Below are 24,769 nucleotides of genomic sequence, written 5' to 3' on the forward strand. Positions count from 1 at the left end.
TTTCGGTCGCTGGGCCAATGCAGTAAGTTTGAGATGAAGATGAAATATCGTTTGTACGATAAACAAATTATTATTCTACAAATAAAATTTATTTTATTTGTAATAAAGTACTCCACAGTTAAATGAATAGTAAATTATAGTTTCGCTTTGGACCATACTGTCAATCGAAGATAGATGTGTTCACCCCCTTTTCCGACAAATAACATGAAGCAATTTCGGGTGAAATCTTAGCAATGACATTACTGCCGTGGAATCTCACCCGTCGTACAATAACTTTGACCTATGTGTGTCACAATGAACTGCGAATATTAGATGTGGCATATTATTATATTCTAAATTAATAACTATGAGTAATAATGAAAAATAAAGGTCATATACACATAAGTGTTTGTGTTAATTTAGATAAAACTCAGTGTGAAAAAATGTAATTTAATAGCAACATTGTATCTAAAAAAAATCAATGTCATATCCATTTTTATACGTTCATAACATACACAGTCCAATTCAACCCCTAAAAGTATTTTGTCCACGCTTCGCGTCCTACCCTACGTATTGCATCCCCTTGAAATTTTTAGGGGAATGTAATCATTCTCTTTGATTCCTCTTCCGTCCTGTTCAATTAGGAGGCGTCTCTCGCAACTGCCTCAGCTATAAAATGCTTACAAGTTGCTTTGGACGCGTGTTCTTCTTAATTAATTTCTTGATTTCTTTTAATGTTATAATTGGATCGATTCGCTTGAAATATAAAAGATTATATCTTTTACTGCTCTTAATGAGAATAAATATCAAAAGTTTTGTTACTATAGAATGCTTTGCTGGAAAATTGGTTCCTTTTAATATTAGATAACAATTTAATTGTGATGTAATCTATCAATTCTGACTACATAGACATATTGAGTGAACCATCGAATTTTTGAGAAAGTATGAGAAGTAATAAATAATCACATAGTATTAATTAATTTAGCACTTATACCTAAAGATAAAAATAAAGTTGATTTGTTATGAATATTTGAAGATTTTTAAGAAAAAGTTCACTTGCTTGTCTCAGAAAATTTTATTTAAAGGGAGAAAATTATAAAATACATGAATTGTATCAAGATAACCCTTTTCGTTTTAAAAAATTTAAAAGCAAAGTGGAAACATTCTAAAGGGAAGCGATGTTAACCGCTGCCACTTTTCAAATAAGTACACTAGACTTTAGAGAAACGTCTTTGAAATGGAAAAAATAATATTTAACGTAGCGATGTTTACATCAAGACGATCTTTATAGATGGAATCTCTACAGCCTTTTTATTACATATTTTTGTAATATACTTGATTTTACTGCCATGGTATTACGCTTTTTATATGCATTAATTAATCTATGCTTCTTCTATACTATATACTATATATCTATACTATTATAATAAAGCGTAAACACACATTTCTTTTTTGCCTAAGATGTCAGCAATTACAGCATATTTTTGAATAGTTCCTTTTTTAATAATAAGCCCTACACTTACGTCACGCTTTAGGCTATATATTTTCACGCCATTTAACTCAGGGAGTAAATATTTTAGATAAATTTCCTAATGCAGGAAAGAGACCATAAGTTGCTGCTAACATTAAGGAAGCAAGGCTGCCATGGTTTGTCATCGTCATGTCATTTTGATATTTGCAATTGATAATTTGACACATGTAAACAATACAATAAAATGTGCAGATGAAAAAATGTCTTGAAGGGAATTTAAGTTTAAAGAAAATTGGTACAAATGAAGTTTGAGTTAGATCGGTTACTTTATTAAACTTTGTGCGAGTTACATTTGCAGTGACTATTAATATTTCCTCCCTATTTGTTGAACATTTACGCATGAATATTTTTTATGTTTAACAGTAACGTGCATTACACGGTTTCGAGTAGAACTATTGTCGTGAATCCTTTTACAATTTGTATCCCAGCGCACTCACTTCCTGCTTTCTATGAACTATGTATTTTATCTCGCAGCGTAACAAATTGGGTCAACGTTGTGTGTATAACGACAACGAAAGCTTTGAACTTCAGTATAATTGTTATAGTGTAAAGTGATTTTATAAAATTTTAATTGTTGTTATAATTAAATTACGAAATTAACCAGCTTTATAACTAAAAAAAAGTAAGTTGCATATGTGTTCTTCCAGATTATCCTCTACATCTATGCCTAATTTTATACAGATCCGTTCAGTGATTTAGCTTACAACCTCTAGTAAACATCCATCCATCCAAACTTTCGCATTTATAATATTAGTAAGATTTCATTTTAATTTTATGACTATTCTAAGGATTAGTTTTCTAAAAACTGAGCATAGATGTTTTGGATTTTAGTACTGAAAATTGCTGCAGTTGATATCGCAGTGGCCTTTGTATTTCAGACGTCATTTTAATAAGGGTCATTCCAATTAATTAAAACTGTCTGTGTTTTTTTTTTAATTTTTATATTACATAAACGATTAATTTAGTTTAATAAAAAAAAACGCAAAATAAACCTCAATGGTTAAAATGGTTGGTCCTGATGTATTTTATTAAAATATTATTTTATTCTCAATTGTCGTATTGTACTCTCATGTAAATGCTACTTTACAATATTGTTCTATTGTAATACAAAAAAAAAGTTCATAACTTAAGCGAACAAAAGTTACCTACACTCAACTTTGTTCCAGTGTAATGAGGCGGCGTTGCGCAAGCGCATGGTCGCGAGCGCCGGCGACGTCGGCGAGCATTCGCCACGCCACCAGAACGAATGCAGACGGACCCGCGTTCTGCATGACTTTGTGAGATTTTGTTAATTATTATCATAGCTACACACGTCGCGTAATGCGTTTGTTGATACAGTACTCGATATCGGGAACAGTTAATCCAAATAAAACGATTGAAAAATTGTTATTTCATATCTATTGTATGCAACGAGTATGAATAAAATTAATTCTACGGCTTATTCTTTCGAATCGAATATTGAAACGCCATTTAAATATGTACAGCTTCTTAAAAAATAAGGCCACGTTAAACTTCATTAAAATTTTATCGTCTCTCAAGGAAGCGGTGCTTCGGAAGAGGAGCGAATGTTCGTTTCAATATTCGGCTGTTATACTATTTACTTATATTTATAATTTACTACTTACTTATTTACTTGAACCCCTATAGTTTCAAGTAAATGTAGTAGGTATCTTAAAAACAGAATTTTAAATAGAAAGAGCTAAATCCAAATATTTGAATTAACATCAAAGGGATTGTAATTCGATAGTTTTCAAACAAATAGTATGTCGATTTCCACTTGCATACGAGAGCGAAATTGTATAATTAAAAAGAAAAACGGTGTTTAGTTAAAAATAAACAGCTCCGTATCATTAATCCGTTTGCATTAAGTTACTCAACTTAAGCTTAATTACAACATCGTGTGGGTGAATCGAGATGTTCCGAACTACGCCAAACCGAATCGAGATGACAGAATTACGACCTTGTTCGAGCAAAAACCGGTATTAATTAATTTGATTGTGAGATAAGTGGAAAACGAAGTAACATGTCTAATGGCTACCAGTTAGCTGATGGTTATTCCACGTGAATCCTTTCGTTAATTACGTTGGACAAGTGTCAAGTAAAGCATACTTCAAACCCACGCTGATTTACAATAAGAGGCTTTTTAGTTTGAAACCAAAACGTAAAAAAATAAATTGGTTTTATAATTTAGGATTGTTTTAAATTTGACTTTCTAATTAAAATTTTTGGAATAGGAAAGAAAATTACTATAAGGAAAAAATGCATTTTGGTACTCATGGGAATGAATAAGAGAATTCGTTTAATTTCAAACATTTTTTTTTACGTTAACATAGAAAACATCGAACCATTTCAATTTTAAATAGGAAATTATTTTATGACATGTGGGTACTTAATCTCAATCAAGGTTTATCGTTGATAAAAATTTACAATGAAATTTAAAAGGGTCTTTCAATCTTTAATTTACGCTACTGACGATTGTACACGCTTTTTTACACTCATGTATATGGTAAAACATAATTTAAAATGTGTGAGAAAAATCAAAAAAGACAGCCAAGCATGTAAAACATAGGTTTTATTAGTTTTTTTTTTGGATTCAGACCTGTATAAAAGATACTACATATAAATTAGTTGTTTTAAACTTTAACTGAATTACAGACAAGGCGAATGTTATTTACTTTAAGTTTAAGTAAGCGGGGGGTTTGCTAAAAGCTTTGTAAATAGAGCGGCTAAGTAACGTGTCAACTCAGACAAAGACGACTGTTTCCCATCGTGTGTGACTCACGCATCTATCGATTTCGAAACCCGAGGGCGCTTGTTGCTTACTGGAACTTAAGATGTTAACTTTACGATTTTTCTTTGAAGCGATAGTTTATGGTGTTTATTTTAGACTAGGTAGACTAGCCTTGAGATTTTGTTGAACAACGTTTGGTTTACGATTCTTAAAACCAGCATATTGTTTTAAACACATAATTCTCCTCAAAACTTTTCCGATTTTGAGTAATAGTTCATGATCAACCTGGTCCCTACCGAGGGTCGGTGTAGCAGTAATACTCTTCTGTATATCTCTATTAGCAGTAATAGTAATATCTGAATTCCACTCCCTTCTTAACTATTTTTATTTTTAACAAAATTTGTCAATAGTTTCTTCCATCCTCCACTTTTGTAGCCATTTTGTGTAATAGTAATCAATTGATATATCGTGCTTAAGGGACTGTACTGTTAATCAAATCAAGGTTTTTGTAAATCAAGCTAAATAGATTTGTAAGCAAACAATTGTCGAAGAACCTGGGCTATAGCGAAGTAAGTAACATATCTACGGATTGGAACTGAAGTAAAAGTCACTGATAATAAAACGCATGGAAAACTCAGTCCCAACTTAAGTCATAATACTTAAATCTGTGAACGTAATTTATTTTAAAGAAGAGTTTTAGTGTCATCATTATCAAAATTAAATACAATGGGAAAATCGCTACAGATACTGATGTTGATTGGAATTATTTTTCTGTATCAATCGTACAATTAGTTTCAATATTGTGACTTTATTTGTAATTGAGTTTGTATAGCGATCACTTGATTTTGGTACTTGACACAATAAACTACGAGTGACACAGATATAGGCCTTTGTTTTGATATTGATCGGATACCAGGTGAAGGCCGGTTCATATTTAAAGCGCAGTGGTAATTTGTAAATTATTGTTAGACTCAAATATTTTTTTTATAGTATAAGGTGGCAAAAGAGCAACTTGAATCCACCAAAATGGAAAGCGACCGCTGCCCATAAACATCCGCAATTACAGATGCATTGCCTACCCTTAATTGACGGAGGAGGAGACGCACATAAAGAGGACATTTCTCCTTCCTATGAGTCTCCTCCACCGTCAAATCCATTTTCCTTCCCACCTTTTCCTCTCAAGAAAAGGGTGGAAAGGGAAAGGGACTATATTTAGGCCTCGGGCACCACACTAATCAGACGAAACACTTTGCTATAAACATTCCAAGTAATTATTTTTAATTCCAGCACTTCTGATATAATTTATCTATGTCTTCAAAACCCAATAAATATTGTCCTGTCTAACAGAATCATTCGGTCTGTGGTTTGATCTCCTGCTAAGATTCGGTCCAATGTCACCAATCGTATATTGTCGCCCGAGATATCTCCGATAAGGAATTTTAATGTAAGGTCATGTTATATTGATTGACGAAGCGGATAGCGGAATTTGGTAGCGTTTTATATTTCAGACTTCCGATAGGAAAGTGTTAAAGTTTTAATCATCGCTTAAGATGCATTATTTGTTTATTTATTTTAATAAATTTGTTTGATTGGGAGTTAAATTTAATCAAAAAAAAAATCAGTTCATCAATATGTACTAGGTCTTATCAGATATCATTTATAAGCTTACGACTAGATGAGACAGATATAGTGTAGTAACGTGGTGGGGCGCCAAAAAACTGTTCAAGAGAAATCGTACAATGAATTTCTAGCTTTGTTTCCATATTAATTAGAGGGAACCAGTTCGGCGGGTCTCTATACAAACTTCCGTTGTTTGGTTGGACTACGATTTAAGGTTTTATGAGCACTTTGAATAATTGAACTTGTAGATGATTTTGACAAACAAATACTCAACTACATCGGTAGATTTCTTCATTATTGATGATAAATAGATTTGGATAATTATTGCTAACATTTCTTAATGCCTCAAAATGATTGATTAATTAGCTATAATTAAGAAACTTCTATTATTTAATAAAAGCCTTTGTTTCAAAAATCGGTTGCATCAAAGATGTTACTGTTATTAAAACGGAATTCAGATAAGATAGAAATGTAATTACATATCACATTTTGGACTAGCTGTTGCCCGCGATTTCGTCTACGCAATATCAAGATAAAAAGTAGCCTGTGATATTCCTGTCTATGTCAGCTACCCTTTAGTGAAAGTCCGTTCGAAATCGGCCAAGCTGTTTCGGAGATTGCCCGGAACAAACGCGGCTTGCGGACAGACAGAGAGACAGACAAATAATGCAATTATCGTTATCAGTAACGCAAATACATAATCTTCCAGAAATATGGAATTTTTCTTTTGATATTACAAACAGGTACTCTGATTTTATTATACGTATAGAAGATATAGACGGTAGGTAACAAGAGAATCTCGTGTCAAGGTTTATCGACCGAACAAATCATTACCGAGCTCATTTCAAACGGACGTGCAGTTCCGTCCTAACCACAAAACAGATCACCAACGACGCCGAACTAAAACCGATACCTCTATGATTGTTTTGATGACGTGCCTGCCGACCGTTTAGTGCTTTTTGTCGATAAAACGACCGCAAAACTACGGCGGGGAAACGAGCCACGCTCCCTGTAAAAAGTTTTAGATGGTTCGAAATAATAACATCCTGTATATAAAATGACAGATCATTTCTCATGTTAAATCACCTTATGACAATACAATTTACAGTCATTAAAATTAACAAACTATTGAAAAGCTTAAGAAAACAATTGAGGGCCTAACAAAAGATACAGAAAATAATTCGTAAATCGAATTAAAACTGACAGATATTCTTTTTTTTTTCAACTTAAGTAATATACAGACTTTTATACATGGCTAACAGAAACTCAGTCTTTAATACTGACCTATTTAAAATACGAACTAAAAATTCTAAACATTAAATGAGTTGTATAGAAAAATCACAATGCTTCATCGATGGAGGCTTCAAGTAAAATACATAGACGCAGTTCATCCGGCCACAGAGGCGCGTGTCATCTGACTGCGGTCGGCTTTTGTTCTTTTACTCCCTCGTTAATGCGGTTTGCACCGGCTGTAACCCGTTCAAATGGATATAATCTATTTTGTAACAATTTAATTGTATTATTTCAACTTCGTATGACATTATTAATGTAGCTTGAAAAACTGGAATTAATTGTACGAAATTATATCACTAATCAAAATAAAATAAATATTTGGTGTGGCAACTAAATAATACATTGCATCCAAACTCTATCAATTATCTAGATCATCTGTCTATATCTTAATCTATACTCTATATCTATACCTATCTATCTATACTTCTATACTAATACTAATGTAATGAACTTAAACACACCACTTAGTTATGTAGGATATCAGCTATCACAGCATATTTTTCAATAACTCTTTTTTTGATAAAAAGCTATACACTTACGACACGCTATTAAACATAGGGAGTAAATAAATTGCAAAAAACGCTGTTCTCATGCAGATGAAGCCGCACGGGAACAACTAGTTTATTTGAACGCAAACAATAAAGTTACAAAGGTTATAAGTATAAATTTGTAGTTATAGACCAAACGAGAAACGGAAATTAAAAACAAAAAAATATATAATTATTGAAACAAATATAAGTAACAATATACAATGTTATTAGAATTATAATAACATTAATTAAAACGATAACGCATTTCCGTTTTTCTAAAGGCGGTCTCTAAGAAGTCACAAGCAGTAATTATAATTTTATAATTTGTTCAGAAAATATCATGCGTTCAATTCCAATAAAAGATAAGAAAGCAAACGACCGAAAATGTTTGTAGTAATATTTATATTTGATCACAATTTTTTACGTCTTTTTATTACTTTTTTAGTGTACATAAACTTAGTTAAAAAAATGATTTTTTAAACATACATGTACATGTACTTTTGATGTAAAAGATAGTCAGCCAGATTTTCTTCTATGTTTTTATTTGTAACTAGCTTTCGCCTGCGACTCCATCGAATTAAACTCCATGGAATTAAAAAAAAAAGAAAAACAAAAGTAAGTAGCCCACGTATTCTTCCAGACTATGTTCTACATCAATGGCAAATTTTATAGAGGTCCGTCCAGCCGTTTATGCTCCAAACTCTAACAAACATCCATCCATCCAAACTATCGCATTTATAATATTAGTAAGATTGATTACATTAGACAGATATTGTACTTTTGCTATAAAATATTACATTATCTCACACGTGACCACAATGGCATACTCATAGTTAAATTTACAATGACATCATTTTCCGTGTTACAGGCCCATCAATGAATGTGTGAAAGTCGACTGCTTGCGCCGGTTCCATGTAAGTACAAATTATCATACGACAGACCTCTGCTCTGCGGTTTGACTTCGATTTTATCGCTTGCTATTCAACTGACATGAGTATGCCGTCATGCTAATTCATCATGACTCAATGGTACAAGCACACTTAAATATCCGCATAGGCCTAAGGTACACTGGGATTTCTTATCTCCTATGGCTTTACGCAATGACTAAGATTATTTGATTGACTGTTTTTTGTTTAAATTGCGACCGAATACTGAAACACTTTGCTTCGTGAGCGCCGCTGACAGACATCAAAATTTTAATGAAATTTGAAATTATGTGTGCTGCTATCATTTCAGATGTCACATATTTAAATGTCGTTTCAGTACTCGATCGTTAGTGATCTTTATTTATCAAATTATTATAATCTTTAAAAGTTGTGTACGCCTATAAATATACTTGTGGTTATACTTAACCTTATCTTAGGTTTAAAAAACTGTCGAATCGTTTTATTTAAGCCCTGGTTTTAGTTGTAATGAAACTTAATCTTGCATGTACGTTAACTTATTGAACAGCAAAATACTTTTATAATAAAGCTTGTAAAGGGCAATTACGATGAGTTAAAGCGGTTAACAAGTCAGCATACGTCAATTTGTGAAACGCAAAGCATCGAGGCAATCATGACCTGATACAATCTTAAAAGCTTTGCTATCCTCATTGAGGCAAGTCACCTGGCTTATGAAACAAAGCGAACGTGATTCACAATGTATGATTTGCAAAACTTTACGAGACATGAATATCAAATAAGATGGATTGTCCATGTAAAAATTGATTCATGGATTTGAAAAAATCAGAGTTATTCATTTTACTTTCGGATTCATACGTTTCAAGCATATAGGATTAGAATTTGGTTCTTCGATGAATATTTTTTATTGAGATAATGTGTGTTGTTCCTATCTGATGGCATTGCATACAAGCTTTTCAGAAGCAATGGGATAAGGGTATAAGAAGTCACCAGATAGGCTTATTTAGTAATAAAGAAATTTGACAAAAATTAAAAACATAGCCAGGGAGAACAAATAAACTTACTAAGTTTTTCGATGAAACAAAACATTCTTTAAAATTAATAAATTACTCTGTACCTATATTTTGTGTTATACGAAGTTTTACTATGATGAAGATATTGTCTTTGATAACATGAATTTGTTCGTTTCATTCTGAAAGTTTACCAAGGGCTATGTCACGTTTAGCCCGCGGTCCGCACCGCTCATGAAGATGTAATGAGAGACTGACGGACTTTATTTCGGGTCGCAGCTGCACTTGTTACGTTGGTCGACTACATTTGCATATAAAAACTGTAATCCCCGCTTTAATTTGGACGATTCAATTTTTATTTAGTACTCGCAGGCACCATGTGCTTTCGTTTCCATCACGTTTATCTGCATAATTTATAAATGCTGTAATTTTTGGAACAATGCTTTGCATATCTTTCGTTTGATTTTGCTTTATAAAAAGGCATGGTTTAGAAATTCATTTGGTATTCTCCTAGCTTAAAGAACTAAGAGTTACGATTTCAGTTTATCATTGCGAAAATTGTTTAATAGTTTTATAAAGGGATTTGTTTTGAATATCCGCAAGACTATTTCTTAGAGAGATTTTTATTTCAGGGTATATGTCATTACAAAAAGAGTGTGGAACGTAAACTAAAATATTTCATATATAATACAGTGTAGGCGTAAATATCAAATATGCTGAAAAAGAAGAGTCCCTTTTTCCCATGTTAAGCGGATTGGCACTAGATAAATTATCTTAAGAGAATAAGGATCGAAACCCTCCGAAAGGGTGCGGGCAAGAGTCAATATTTGCAAATATAAGACGCAATTCAGATGCGCAACACGATCGTGTATTGCGGGAGTCGGTCGCTGCCTTCTTATGCAAATCTCGTCATATCTTCGACTACACTAAGAGGTTTATTTGACAATCTCCTTTGAAAATCCTCGAAGTGGGTGTATTAAATTTTTCATAACTGCCCACTTGCCGAGTGCATTATAGAAGTATATTTCTAAACAGTAAAATTGTGCTCGGTTACGAATCTAATGTAGTGAAGATTTACGACTTTTATAGATTTTGCAAAATAAAAAGGAATATGTGGTTACATCACCTTTTCAGATTGGCTGAGTTACTGAAAAAACACGCGCGCTTTTAGGTTATCGCCGTATCTTGTCAGCAGCCTTCAATTAACGTCTTTGCGAACATTTTTAAAAAAAATATTAGAATTCTGTACGCTTCTAAAAAATCTTTTCATAAAAGTATCGTAGTCCACGTGTACTTTTTTATATTTTCAATTGAATTGCGCGCGAAATAAAATTTGAAAACAATTTTAGCAACGATAGAAGTACATACGGAAATGCGTATATATTGAACGAAATCAGAACATCTAAAAGGCCTTATTATATATTTTTTAAGACACATTATTGTTAATTATGTACCCATACTTGCGTTTATCTAATTTCAAAATGTAGACAAGTAACGGTACTTTGACAAAAATTAACTGCCCACGTAGATCTCGGCATGCTTAGATAAAATCCTAGTCACGATTCAACGACAAACCTTACTAAATCACATGATACCCTTGTAAGCATCAACTTTTGACCCGGCACCCCACCTGTTGTCGAATTGAATTAAAACATCGCATGTCAAATAGCAGTTAAACTACGAAAAGCTTTTGGTCACGAATAACGCTATCGAATATTTCAAGAGCCATTGTTATTGTCAAGGGTGAGAAGATAAGTTAATAATATAATGATACATTTGTGCTCTGATAGTTGTTCTAACATTTCACGCGGATGTTACGATATACTAACGATTTCTATTAACAGTAGTCTTTTGAATCTTAAAGCCAGTGTACTAAGGACTATAATCGTTTGTTTCTATATCATTCTGTTATTCAATAGCTATATTATTTTTATCGTTTAATGTCAAAATATGAAGTCCCTTTTAAAAGTGTGGGCAATTGGAATTTTATTCACATTAGAGTTAAGAATAATATAATTTTAGATTCAACATAATAAGTGGGTTGAATCATTTGGAAGAACTACACTAAATTATTGAGGTTATTTTATCGGCCCGTTGATATTGTTTACACCGACTCTTGTTCCTATATCTGTTACCTTAGTTTTGTTGATTGCATTTTTGGTAACCGCAGTAGTACAAAATTAGTCCTATTTTTTTTTAATTTCTGTATCTAAAAGATGATAAGTTTCTAAAAACAATTTTATTAAGATGCCTACATCGACCCGTATCCTCGCGTGGGTGTTATAAAAGGCGAGTAAAGATTTTTATAAACTTTTAGTGAATGGATTTATAAATCCTTATTGTAATGATGGTGGTCTATTTTATTTACGCTTTTCTAAAGACGGTTGCTATCCTAAACTTGAATGAACAATTTTTCCTGGTCTCTTACGAAACAGGAATACCAGTGGTGAGACGAAAACCTGTATTGAAGATGTTATTTTTAACAAAGCCTCAACATTTGTTTTTGATAAAATATTTTCAGTAACCAAGTCAAGTTAACTTTAGTTTAAAATTTTAAACCTGATTTAACAATTCATAACACCAGGCAAGCAGAAAGCTGCGAACAAGACATCGGTATGTTGCCTCATTGTTATGTAGGGACGATCACGGATGTGCTCATAGACCCGATACCTCTGATATTCCGCAAAGAATAGAGCATGTCGATTATACGTGCAGGTCTCGATTGCTATACAATTAGAGATGCAAGGCGACACATAACAATAGGAAAAGTACTATATGAAGCAGCAATTATGAGCAGAACGCTAGTCGCATGCCAAGTGAATGAATGGCTTTAAGTCTTGGCAAACGCCTCGGGCGTAAGGATTATACTCACTGGAACACTTTCCTCGAAAACATACAACCCGATGCCAAGTTTTCGACTGATTAATGATTTTATTGAGTAAAATATGTGTCAGTGGTAATGCTCTCTAATGCCTCTGTTGAATAGTTTCCCACCATGTGAGCAGCATTTCAAGGCGTTGTCCATTTATGCGGAAAGATCCATACTAAAATTTTGAATAAAGGATAACTCTCGTTTCTTGCTGAAATTATTTCATTAGTAAGGATATTTGAAATCTGTAGATCGAAGATTATCCAGAGCACATTAAGCTAGACTTTTAACAGTTACTTTTGTTAAGGACATGATTGGAAAAAAATTGTAGAAAGTTGTCCAAATACAGTACAATACAAATATTTGCATTTACAATACAGATGTTTTGAAAAACAAAATAATCCACGTATCTTCCGAGTTTTGTTATCTTACAATGTGACAATCTCTAAAGCTAATGTATTTCGTAGCTCCATAAATCGAGTGCGCACTAGGTGGCAGCATCCTACTCCGCTAAGAGTGTATTGATGTTGTTTGCCGTTGTACTTACCACGTCCTAGAACCGTTATGCAGTCTTGACTTCGTACACATCGCGCGAGACATTTTACTTCACAGATACATTTGTGTGCTTAAGTTTGAAGGTGTTGGATGTTTGTCACGATTTCGAATGCGTTATTTCGGTCAATGTGACTTCTAAATTTTTTGTATTAATTTATTGAATGTGGATGGCTACAAAGGAAGAGGAAGACCGAAGAAAGTAGGGATGGATTGTGTGAAAGAGGATATGCTTAAGAAAGGAGTGAATTCAGATATGACGGCTGATAGAAATGTATGGAAGAGCAGTACATACTGTGCCGACCCTCCATAAGGGATAAGGGCAAGTGGATGATGAAGAGTTTGATCATATCAGCTACGGAGATAAATTAAATTAATTTCATTTAGGTGTTTAACAGCATTTCAGTGGGTCATTTAGAATTGAGACCTATATTAACATCAATATAATCAAATCATAATTATCGGATAAGGAAATAAGAAAGAAATAATTGAAATAAAATGACCCAGTGACGTCATCATTAAATCAAACAAAAGTATGAAAGAGGTTTCTTCATTGCCGTCTCGCAACCGGGCACTTAAAACATCTGCCATTTCTGGTAGTTCTACTTGTATCTAAAACTTCATAAATTAAAAAAAAACCTACGATTAAAAGGTACGATTAAAGGCAGGATTTCAAACTAATCAATAGTGATTAAAGTCGCAGTGACATGAAACTTATCTCGAGTCGCCATATCGAAAACATGACTGCCCCATAACAAATTTACAAGACAACCTATCGGCACGATAAAAAACCTTTTCATAAATATCCTACAACACCTCGAAAGGATACCATCCTTCAAGATAGGACAGTAATAAAATGACCCTCGTACATATTATAGTGTCATAATAAAGGAGACAGGGCTGTCTCGAGGGATCCATTGATTCTGTTTAGGCATAAATACTAAATATTATGCGCCCTTCCCCATACATGCATTGAATTATTCTGCAACTATTTCCCGCAGAAATGTTACCGTATGTGTTTAAATGTAAACATTGCTACACGTAAATTTATAAAATATTCTCTCTGCATTCCAGAATAAACATTATTAGTAATGTCATAAGGAATATTTTAAATTCTGTTTGGCCTCTTAACGTCGGGATGAAATCTTTTTACGCTTCGCATTTTAGAATAATTTTTAACATAGCTCTATCAGATTAAGTAAAGTACCGCCTTTGGCCTCACTTTGATATCGCGAACATCCGGAGATCAAACAGAGTTTGTGTAAAAAGTTTTTATAATGGAAACGGGAAACATAATCAGTCTAGGCTGTTGGAAATAAGTTGACAATTTGTATAAATATCTATACAAAAAGTATTTTTTTGTCAACTAATCCTTCTGTTTCTAAAAACCATCTGAATCATTTCGATTAGATATTGTGTCTTAAACTGATTTTCTGAAATCCAATTTAGTTGAGGATGTTTCTATATTATATCGTCTGCTCAACTGTCCAATTCTAGTAACGATTCTATTTATGTTTTGTAATATTTGTTTAAAAATAATATCGTCCAGTATTGCTACGTCATCGTTTCTAAGAGCATTGTTTAACTGTTCGTCCTCACGCCTCCCGCGACCGAATAGGAAGCCCTCGTCTAACCAATTTCAATGACCACTCTTATCTAAAAGGAATTTTAATTGTTTAAGTGTTTTCAATAAATATCAATCAGATGTATTTGTTTTTAATAAAATAATTGACGTAGAATCAAATAGACTTTATTTTAAAGTCTTATTAAATTAGATAATCTTCTGACGATCCATAATTGAAATAAAATGTAAAATTAAAGGGAAATTTGTATTTGTTGTTCGTAAGAACCAATGACAAATTCTTAATGTTCATATTTTAATTGCCAATCTTACTATCTTACTAATATTATAAATGCGAAAGTTTAGATGGATGGATAAATGGATGTTAGAGTTTGTACCCTAAACGGCTGAATGGATCTGGATGAAATTTGGCATAGATGTAGAACATAGTCTGGAAGAACACATAGGCTACTTACTTTTGTTTAACTCCACGGGGACGGAGTCGCGGGCGAAAGCTATTCTACTCATAAAATCCCAAAGTTTGTTATGCAATTGTTTTTAACTTATTAAAGCTGAATTCTCATGATGCATGTCCATAAATATGTATTCCAGTATAATTGACTTCCAAAAACTAATTTGAAAAGTATAAAAAAAAAACTATTCGTTTATAGCAGGTGCTTAAGGGGCTAGGGATCGGTTGGATTTGTTAATAACCGTTTTTTTCCTCTTTGTTTGAGAGAATGACCGTAAAATAGATGTGAATGATCATTAATTATTAGGAGCGGAGCAGTTTGTTTTAGCTCGGTCAGGGCGCACTAAATTTATGTATGAGCAAAACCATTAAGGGATTGTCGCTCGGGGCTGTTTTGCCTATAACGTGTTACAAAATATACTATTTTTACAAAAAAATATTTTTATATTATTCTACATACGATTTTCATAACAAATTACTTTATACGCATTAAAGCTATAGCAAAGGGTATAGGACAGAAATTAAATTTTTCATTGTAAGCTGTGTGATTTGTTTATTTTTTCATCTGTGCCTTTGATTCCAGCCTGTTTCTTCGATGCATACTCTTATACGACCAACAAAAAATCTATTTCTAAAAAGAAGCTTGTAAAATACAGCAATCTTGTCTTGCAATTTGCTTGCAATATTAATAAAATATGAAACCTCAACACCTGAACGGCCATATGCGTCTTAAAGAAAAAAGCAGGTGTAGATATTTTTTGCCGTCACTATCATCTGGCCATCGATGTTTTTAAATCCAAACAATCACCTGTTTAAGGGACATATTGGCTGTCAGATTACACCTGACTTATAGCGCTGAACATAGTTTTTGTCACTTCTCGATATCATAACAAATATTATAGATAAAATCCTTGTACTTTAAAAGCATTTTTATTGCAAGAAAGCAACCAGATCATCAGCAATCAAACTAGTGTTGTATTTATTACAATATCTCTTCAGTGGCTAGAATTTGGTTATAATAAAAAATATTATTTTTTTGTCGTATATTGAATTGAAATCAAACAATTTTACTTTCACCGACAAGCCTTTATCTGCGTGTGAATCTATACCTGCTGCTCTTTTGCGAATATAATTCACCACGTATATTTCCCACGCCCGCACGTGTGTGATTCTTATGCAATGGGACATAAAAGAAACAGTATTTCAATGTTCACGTGTGTATACAATTGCTCTGTGGCAAGGACGGCAATGACCTTGTTTTGCACAATCCCGTCTCAGGTAACGCGACAGATGTTGCGAAGCCTGGGAGCTGAGATGCAAAATAAGGCGAACGTGACTTTATGAGACTTTCTACGGTGACATCGCTTAGACTGTATTCAACTTATCATACGTGGGAACCAACAATAATGGGTTCGGTCCCAATTGTCAGAAATGGTAGACGGAGAAAGTTTTGCTTCTAATATGGTTTTGTACAAGAAAACATTCTGCACAATATATTGTATAAAATATTGAACATTTAAATTGCAATTGAGTGCAGTTACTAATTTAATCTGATTTCTTACTTGAATGCTGAATCAAATCACAGTTAAATCTAGCAACTTTACAAGTAACGCGTAATTCTAATTTGAAATTCTAATTTCGAAATAGTGCTTTAAATTGTTCGAATTTGATAGGCGCGTGCGTCATTCGAGTGGTGATTAACTAAGCACTTAACCCATCTTCAAACCCTAATCTGCGCTCGTCCCTATTAATTCGAAATTGAACGTGCGCCGGACAATTGAAACAGTACATAATGGACGAAGTACGGTTTAACACGTTTTGCGGGTAATTATGGTCGCCCAATTGCAGGAACACGCGGCATTCGTGTACAATTCAGATTGTCTCCATACGTCGAAATTCTAAATTTTTGGCGTTGTATTTCAAATGGGCTACGCTTTTTGTAGCTATACTTCTCTATCTAATATTAGACGTTTTATCTCAAACCATTAGCTAAACCTAGTCACCCTTAACTTACGGTGGGCTCCAAATCCCTCGGTAGGGACATATAGTTCAACAGTGGTAGAGCCCGCTTTAACATCTTCGCACGAATGGGTCGGCTCGCCCGGTATACTATCACGACCACACAGAAGACAGGCGTGAAGTGGATGCAATTCCGCGTTTCGTCTGATGAGTGTGGTGCTGGAGGCCCAATTTTAGTCCCTTTCCCTTTCCACCCTTTTCTTAAGAGGAAAGGATGCAAAGGCTAAGTGGATTTTACGGTGGAGGAGAGGCATAGGAAGGGGAAATGTACTCTTTACGTTCGTCTCCTCCTCCGTAAAATAAGGGTAGGCAACGCATTTGAAATTGCGGATGTTTAAAGGCAGCGGTCGCCTTCCATTTCGGTAGATTCAGGTGGCCACTTTCTCTTGCCACCTTGTATTAAAAAAAAAAAGTGAACTGGTGATAGTGGTGATGGTTTGCTAAATCTCGACCTTTATGTACTAACTTTAAACTAACAATCATGTTGCTTGAAGCCAATAAACGGATCTCAGACATGAAGACATAAATGAAGAATATGTTTAAGCTGAATGTAAACATTCCACTATGAAAATATTTGTCAGCAAGCCTTGTTCAATTTAAATGAACAAATTTAACTTCAATTACTTTCAAGTGAGCCGGGTCGGAGTATCCCTGTCGCGTTCACCCTTCCCCTCATTACAATCCACAATCATACGCTCCTACATCTAGATAAGGAACACCCATCTTTATATTTCTGTCGAACTCCCTTCTGTGTTTTGGTTGCTCCAGCCCCTGTTCATTTCATTACGATTCAATTGCCAGCAAATGAATTCATTTTTTTCCTCGACTCGAAGATGTATTTCGCTGATAACTCCGAAACCTATTATTTGTACCCCGGGTGCACCCTTTGATAGTTTTACTATATTCTGTATTTGTAAAAAATATTACATTTCAATTGCTTTCTATGTGGACTATAAAAAGATTGAATTAACGAAATAAAAGATTAAATCCACAATACTTCCACAGATCCAAATCTCAACTGCATACGATTATAACATAAAGTGAACTACACAACTAACATCAGATATTCTTTACATCTGTCAACTTTCTTAGTCGAAGTCAAAACAATAAAAAGATTTACTTATTCTATAGTAGAATATACACATGCATTTTAATATTCACGTACCAGTTACTCGCAATTTAGATTTCGATGATAAATTTTGTAACTCAAGTGCAAAGGGAACAAAGGAGGTTTGTTTTAGTTCAAAGAAAGTCTATAATAATTCTTGCAGTGATATTTCTTCTCTTTTCGACAAATCTAAGCAAACAATGTCGTGTCGTAGAATCGTGACGGCCACTCGGCAATCCGTAGTACCATCTCACGACAATGCAATTGTCAAAATCGAGAACAGTGAGTGTCCATGTGCACTAACAACTTGTAGACATCACAAATTGGGCCCATTAGCCTCCTTCCTCGCTGTGTCTATTAAATTGTAGTCGACCAATTACATTCGATTGTCTTTACTTTCTTTTTATTCAACGCATTTTGTTTTTGTTTTCCAAATTGTCGACATTTTGTAGGACGTCTGTCTGCGTGTGAAATGTTTACCAATTATCTTTCGACGTATTTAAAATAATGTTCGTAGTTATTAAATGGTGGCTTTAATTGTTTTGAAGCGTACTAAATCCTTTAAATTACACGAAGACTGTTCTCATGTTTGAGAAATTCTTAAATAACACAACCTTACGTAGGTAGTGTTGTAATTGTTATTGCATTTAATCTGTACATTTGCGAACCACAGTCCTCTTTCTAGTATAACCAATTTGCTCGTGTTCATTTTTGCATAAGATTTTAAACTATTAGGTTTATTATTTTTTATTACTACAATATTGGTATTGATGACTATTTTTTTATTTTTATCAAGCTTTTATTTTACTCCATAGCGCAACCACTCAATGCAATGACGGCATAACGAAATACCATAAAATAAAAATATGAAATGGCGCCCTAATATATAGCAATTTCATATTTGTGAAATGGCAAACGCACCCGCGCTCCAAAGCACTCGTCACCGATCTATTTTGCGAGTGTCGTGTATGAAATGGAACGATGTAAAAAACCTAAGTTTGTCCAAATGACAACTGCAAGCTAACTTCGAACTTGTCACATTCGTAATAAAGATGGTTATTAATTTGAGTGGGTGCTAAATTATCTTGGTCTTGTGGATTCCCGTTGCACCGTCAGCTTCTCCCTTGTATTGCACCCTAATCGAATTGCTATACGCTTCGTGTCTCCCGTCTTGTGGGTCCGACCCCTGTCCCGGACATCAGAGGTCTCATTGCTGAAAATGAAAGCGACAAAATCAAACAACAGCTCCTTAATTGGATTCTTCAAGTCATTGTATGATTTAATTAATTGAAAGTATTACATCAATGTTTATTTGGAAACTAACTTATAATATTTGTTATTATAACAAATTCACAGTTCGATATTGCCAGATATTAAGGTCATTGACCGACTTCCCAAAAAAGGAGGTAACTACTCAATTCGTCTGCATGTTTTTTTTATGTAAGTGTCAATAATTAGAGATGTAAATTTGTGCCAAATTTCTAAAACTACTCTATTTCTTAAAAAAAAAAAAGAGGCAACGTTATGTTTTATAACTAAATATACATAAGTTTCTTCTACGTGTTTTAAATACAAAATCTTTGCCTTTGTTTGTTATAAAAGAGAAATTAAGCGAAGATCGCGTGGCCCGGTCCTGACATGGGGTGCTGTGCTTTCGTCATGCTTCGCTGAAACAAATTGTCTAGACGTGGGGAGACTAGGATGTGTATGTTATCCCAGCAATATCACTTTGCATTTACATTAAATAAAAGTATAAAACATTCGAGTATTTAAATTTGTGAGTGATTCAGATTGTATGGTAACTTACTGGCGAATTTTGTCACTAAAACCTATAAATATGAAAACAAAATTTTATGCCTGGTTTTGTGACATGCATTTAAGGTCTTATTACTATAGACAATTTTATCTAGATATTTTTGTCAATTTAAAAAATAGTTCAACGTTTACGATTTTTGAAGATTTCATGACGAACTAATATAAATTTTTGGCGGTATTTCTGATGAAATGCACAAATCTCGCATATCATGACAAATGCAGTATCCTGAATAAGTTTAGGGCTTTGTAAATTCATCTTAACTTTACATTAAAATTTAAACATTTTCTCTTCCGTATCCTTTAGCCCTAAATAATAACCATTTCCGTCTTTTGTTTTCACCAAAATATGTCTATTATTCTAATCAGAATTGGATAAAAGCTAAAAAATCTTACTGGAAGTTATTTAAAATGTCAACGAAAGCCATAGTAATAAAAATCACCTTAAGCTCATTTTGTGGTAATTTATTACGTATATTTTAATTCTTTGGAGGCTTATAGACTCGAATTCTGTTTCCCTGTTGCTATTCAATATGCTATAAATACTGATTAGTGTCTCCTAGTGGCTGTGAAGGAAAAAACCTTTTTTTTATGTTTTTAACTTTAACTTCTTACTTGTGTCATAACGTCAACGGATTATTAAATTAAAAGTATTAGCGACTTTCACTAGAAATATAAATGTAACTTTCTCTTTATTAAAAAGCCTTATTTTCCATTTACCGTTTACATAATTGTATTTAAAAATTACTAGCTTTCGCCCGCGACTCCGTCGGCGTGGAATTAAAAAAAAAAAAAAAGCGAATAGCCTATGTGTTCTTCCAGACTATCCTATGCATCTACACCAAATTTCATCGAAATCCCTCCAGACGTTTAGGCTACAAACTTTCAAACATCCATCCATCCATCCATCTAAACTTTCGCAATTATGATATTAGTATGACAACCAATTAAACGAAAAAAAACTGTACGTTACTGATATTTAGATCTAAAAATATGTTAGCATCGTTCGTTATTTCTCTTAAATATTTGTAAATCAATATAGTTAGAATTGGTCTCAATCTTCTGTGTAAAACCTAGAGCGGAGAAAGCCTTTTCCACCCTTCTCGAGGTTATTCCATGTACTCGTATTCCCATATCAGTCTGGTCTAGTACTGTCTAGCAATCTTTATTATGTCGTACTCCATCTTAAATGTGGTTTTGTTTTGTTTGTTTCTTTCTTTTGTTGTTAATAGGACACTAATTGTATATTGCTTTTTCCTTTCTCATCGCTAACTCTTTGAATATGTCCTGCCCATTTCCATTTACGTCGTAGCAGTTGTTACCACATGTACAATTAGTTTTAAGAAATAAAAAAAAAAACAAAGCCGTTTTCCTTGTCTGGTAAATACTTAACAAGGCACAATGTCTAAGTGATATTTTCCAACGACACCTCGACGTAAGAAATGAGCGGACAATTGTAATTTTCCACGTCACAGCTCGTCGCAAGGAGAATAACGTTCAGTTTTTCTGTCTGACGAGGGATCTAAGCGGTGGGTTTTATTTTTTATGACGTCATTAACTGGAGGAAGCGAAGGCAAACAGTTCCTGCGGCCGGCCTCTATTATAAACTGTTGATTACTAAGATTACAACTTGGTGGCTTTTACTCGTGTTCCGGAGTACGTTTTACTTCTTGTTAATCCCCAGGGAGTAGCTGTGCTTGACTCCTAAAAGGATTTTTACTGCCTACGTTGTACGGCTACTAAATAAATGTTTTATGTGTGAATATCGTTCATGTAACTCATTAACGAAGATAATAAAATCTTTGTTCTGAGTTTTTATTTGTCTATTATATTTTTATTTGTCTAAATCAGAAACCTCTATGAGTATTGAAATTTGTTTGAACGATATACTACAAGAATTTCTAAATTACTGTAACAAGATAAAAATATGCTTGGAAATTTTTAATGTATTTAAAATTATCTTATAAGAACTCACAGTATTTCTGATTCTAATATGATTAAGTAGAAATTCTTTTCTAACTTGTATAAAAACAAATACAAATACACATTATTATCTTGTCATCTTTTATTACATTCTTCGTTGTTGACTTTTTACGACACTTCACATCTTTTAGATGATTTTTATAGTGCTTTAATTCTAAAGAATTAAGCAGTGAGATGCAATATGGTTGCACCTCGGGGGGCGCCATTCACCTGACACCATCTGCTACCGTTCAGATCAGTGGGGACCCACCCGATCTCAGCCTATCAGATTTCATACGCGATAGACTGAACACGTTCACTCGAGAGACTTGACATGTTTCTCGTGTTATAAGGTAAAATATTATTATTGTTCTAAACGCCTTCGGGATAGGAGATTTATTTTTAATGTTACAGTTACTAAGGTTGTATGTATATCGAGGATATGCTTAAGAAGGGAGTAGATTCAGATGTGAGGGCTGATAGAGATGTATGGAAGAGCATAATTGGTGCCGACCCTCCGTAGGGACAAGGGAAAGTTGATGATGGCTAAGGTATATATTTTATTTGTAGATTTAGTGTAGATTTAACATGAATAAATGACTCTTAAGGGCTGTTAAATTAAGAAGCTGCTCTGAGTAGAGCAGTAAGGAACGGTCAATGTATTCATTTTAGTTCATTGCATCTGTTAAATTTATTGTTACTACCAAAAGATGTTTATTTCTTTTTAATTAATAGTATCAAAATTATGCTCCATTACTCATTCACTTTAATAGGTGTCTATTTTAATGGATAAATAACGGAGGATACTGCGGTAGGCGTCCAAGCAAAAACAAATTGTAGTCACCCGTTAACAGCAATTTGAAATCATTTACAAAAAAATCTTACGGAGCTGATTCCAGAACTCATTTGCGGTTTGAGTTTTTGATCACTGCAGTTTTACTACGCATATTGGCTAAGGTGACCATATTGTTTTATTAAATGAGACAACGTTTCTTGTGAAATTAAAAGTTTGTATCTCTTTAATTATTGTATTATGGTTCAAAAGCTTAATGCAACATCATAATATGATATTCGAGCAAAATATGTTATTTTCAAACTAGTTTAAATTAATAACCGTCAAGTACGTGTAGTATGCGTAACTGTTGAATGAAGTATTGTATATAACAGGACCAGTCTCTTCATTGTTTCGACGTGTGGTGAGCCCAAAGATGCGCGCCCGAGCGGGTAATTCTGCGGTGGGTGCGAGCGTCGCGGGCCGCGGTTTGCAGCCACGCGCTGCGGCCCTTGCCTTTGACGCTTCTGAATGAGCTTTGTACACAGTCCTGGTATAAAGTGGCTAAGTTAACTTGTAATTGCTCTGTTTTCTTAACAAATATTTTCTAACTCAAGATATTTTAATTACTGTAGACTAATATTGTTGTAAACATTAAAATACTTTATTTATAATTTCATTGTCTTTAATATTTTCCAGGTTATTTTAAACACGCATTTTATTCTGATGTGTCAGTTGCTTTTCCTACATTTTACATACTTATATTGTATTACAGCAAATATCTAATCTTACTAATATTATAAATGCGAAAGTTTAGATGGATGGATGTTTGTAAGCGTTTGTAGCCTAAACGTCTGAACGGATCTCCATGAAATTTGGCACAGGTTTAGAGCATAGTCTGGAAGAACACATAGGCTACTTTTTATCCCGGGATAAGTTACGGTTCCGGTGGGATTCATTAATTTAGTTTTTTAATGTTTACTCGATCATTCTGCAACGGTTCAACATATCTTATTGAAATTTGGCACAGATGTAAAACAAAGTCTGGAGTATACATGGGATAAGCTTCATCCCCGAGGTGTCCGGTTCCCGAGGGATACGTAGCTTTTTGTTATTTATATAGTTTGTATGTTGTCTAATACCACGCGGACGAAGTCGCGGGCAACAGCTCGTTTGCTATAAATCAAACTCCTTATAAATCGACAACATATATTTTCAAGAACGTTTGTTTAATGTTTCAAGAATTGTTTGTTTAATGAATATCTAGATATCCCAATAAAAGTGTTACAAATAGTACGAATTACATTCAAAAACAAAATAATTTAAACTTAACTCTAATTAACGTAAGGTATCGTAATTATGATCTTGAAGTATATTGTAGACGTAATTTTAAATCCGTTTACTTGATATTTGGAACTATTCGTATACTGCGTTACAAAGAACTTACCCAATAAAACAATAACAGAAACAAATAAGTGTTAAACACGGAACGAACAGATACCTAGAACTATAAAAATATTATTCACTAAAAGAACAACTTAATCAAGAGCATTTAATTGTTAAAGATTTGAATACGCCTTGATTTTAGTATCCATTTTTCTGATTCGCCACGGAGCCGTCCAAGTCTGTGGTTCAATTGCTTGCCCTGTGCTTCTATTGAACGAAATCCGTGAGATACCGCATTGAAATTTTATAGATGGTTTTATTACTTATAAATGAGACTATTAGATTTATTGCCGTCATGATTATTTTATATATCGGTTCCGTATAGAACTACTTTTATGTTCCTCATCTCTATATCGGACTATATCAATCTTTATTAATTAAGCTGTAAAATGGGAATGAAAAGAAACGAAAATGTGTATAATTTATGTATTTAAAAACATATAATCGTAACAATTAAAAAACATTTTTACTTCTACAAATTATTTACTTATAACTAAAGTAAAATTCAACGTTTTAGTTTATGTAATATTTTACTGTTGATGAATTTTAATTAGTCTTGATTTTTCAGCGCATCACAGCTGCGACTCTCCACCTGGAATG

General features: G+C 33.5%; 1 long non-coding RNA gene across 1 annotated transcript; it reads left to right on the forward strand.

Annotated features, from left to right (window-relative positions):
- Positions 1 to 2,682: 2,682 nt before the first annotated feature.
- On the forward strand, positions 2,683 to 23,347 carry LOC106103122. The gene is made up of 3 exons (XR_001225611.1): positions 2,683 to 2,787; positions 8,553 to 8,598; positions 23,119 to 23,347. It is a non-coding gene; the product is annotated as an uncharacterized LOC106103122 (long non-coding RNA).
- Positions 23,348 to 24,769: the final 1,422 nt, after the last annotated feature.

The sequence above is a fragment of the Papilio polytes genome, unplaced genomic scaffold, assembly GCF_000836215.1.
Source record: "Papilio polytes unplaced genomic scaffold, Ppol_1.0 DF823868.1, whole genome shotgun sequence".
In the NCBI taxonomy this organism is placed as follows: Eukaryota; Metazoa; Arthropoda; class Insecta; order Lepidoptera; family Papilionidae; genus Papilio; species Papilio polytes.